A 2,356-nucleotide genomic window follows, 5' to 3' on the forward strand; every position below is an offset into this window, starting at 1 on the left:
CTGCGAACAGGCTAGCAGGACGTTGGTCGAGCAATCAACACTTCCTTTTACTCTCCCCTGGTCCGAGCAGGAGATAATAGCAGGCTTCCGAGGCGAAATCCTAAAAATCTTGGCCGTTTCCTAATGCACTGAAGGAAAGCCCACTGAGCGCCTGAGCAAAGCCAGCTGCCTGATATTTGAGAGCCTGGCCCCATCCGTGGAAGGAAGGTCAGACAGGATAATTACTTCCCCCTAAGAAAGTGAAGTTGTTGGATTCCAAAGAGCCCTCAAAGCTATTTGTATCCGCGAGCTGCTTGATAGCCCTGTTGGTATCAGAAGGGCACTCTGATTTTTATCAACAGCGTCCATGTCTCTCCTATCGGTTTCAGACCCCAACCCTTATCTTTGATCCCTGACAGTGACTAAGAAAGTCCCCGAGAGTGGCCGACAATAGAAACAATTTATATTCTTCAGAGGACACAAAAGCATCTGATTCTATCTGGACCCGCAGATAGAGGCTTAAAAATGAAGTTTGTGTGAAATTATGAATCTCCCTTCAGTGCTCTCTATTTGTCAGTTTTAGATTAATTTTTTTTAAAATAACCGTCTAAATCAATGGTTAGGTTACGCAGATAATGACCTCGGTCTGGGTACTTAGTCAATTTTTTCGTGTAACCACCAACCACCTGCATTTACAAGAAAGACCTTAAAATTCCACTAACATACAGGGAGGTGATTGTTATCCGTAAGCGTCGAAAATGAGCACCAAGGGCACGTAAATCATCTTTGCCAGGTTTTTCCTCCATGACATATTCGAATGCCCTTTGCTGCCCTTGTAATACATGGACCTGTTACCACGACCAAAAGGAAAGCCGATTCAAAATCTGGGGGGAAGCCGTAGCCCCAAAGCACATTTCGGTCCGAGAAGGACCTGTTTTGAGATCTGGTCTAGATATTTACGCATCAAAGTCTGAAAATCATGTAGCGAAATGGTTAGACAATGTGTATATTGTGCAAAAAACATAAACAATTTGGACATAAAACGCAGAAGGGACAATGAGAAGTTACCAGTACCCGATGTACAGAATCCGTGAGGTGTTCCGGGGAGGGATTTGAGGGTGTTTATGGAAAATCTGGTGGGTGGGTCAAGACATCTATCAAGCCTCATTTATTTTTCCGTTTGTGTGAAAGACAATTAGAATTTATAGATATGTGCGTGTCTTTATATACATGTATATACTATGTATCTATATCTGTCCTGCATAGCTACAATGTTTACCTATAATCTACATACCTATTATCTTCTTACCTGCCTACCAAATGCTTAACGTGTAGACTTTCAAATGATAATATTTGCTGATAATTTCCCAAGACCAAGAGCCTTGCTTACAGACATCAAAAAATGCTTATAAAATGAATATTTCTTCCATGAAGGGAGAAATGAATGAGTAAAAGGATTACCATCAAGACAAGAACTGTCTTGTCACCAAAGATGAGTATTCAATAGAAATTAAGATGGGGAAAATTGCCCATGAAAACGAAGATAAATCTGAAAACCCATCAGAGCAATGTTATTTATAACATACTTATGCAGGGTTCTGTGTCTTTCTTACATTATTTGCCTAGAAAAACTCGGCAACAAGCCTATATGCCTGCATCTGATTTTATTTAAAATAGAAATAATCTGGTACCACCTGAACCGCTTACATAAGTTTCACTGGTGTGCAGTCATCATTCAATATTCCTTCAATTATTATTCAAAATTTGATTTCCTGCTTCATTTTTTCCCCCGGTACAACTTGTAACAGCAATTTTAATCTAATCACAGCACGTCCAATAAGTTGCTAATTATAGATATATGTTGATCAAATAATCTGTCCTTTAAAATCTTATAACATGTCCTTTTCATAACATATAAAAGTCCCCAGGAAGCAGAAAACGTTTACTAAGCTGTGACTTCTCAGTGTAGGTTCTGTTGAGAAATTTTGTAGGATCAGTATGTGTTCAGAAAACTAAAAATACAGTCATCATTGGACTAAACACTGAGAAGGCATACATATGACAAATACTGTTTTGTTTCTTTTCTGAAAAAAAATTAAAAGTATTCTTTAAGAAATATTTTAATGGTTTTGTATTTTGGAAGAGAGCATTATATACTAATCTTAAAAAAAAAAAAAATCAGCATGAAGATACCTGATCTAGGAATCCTGTGTGACCATCGGGAGCAGGGACTTTGTGAAAAAAACCTTAATATGATACTTGAAAGGAAAGGCAGCAGGGAAGAAGGAACGGGGCATAAACCATAGAGAGCAGATGGACAGAACCAGCAGAATCTTTCTTCCAGACTAAAGCAATGCATGAGGCAAGAACATTCTCT

This window comes from Mustela nigripes, chromosome X (genome assembly GCF_022355385.1).
Source record: "Mustela nigripes isolate SB6536 chromosome X, MUSNIG.SB6536, whole genome shotgun sequence".
Classification (NCBI taxonomy): domain Eukaryota; kingdom Metazoa; phylum Chordata; class Mammalia; order Carnivora; family Mustelidae; genus Mustela; species Mustela nigripes.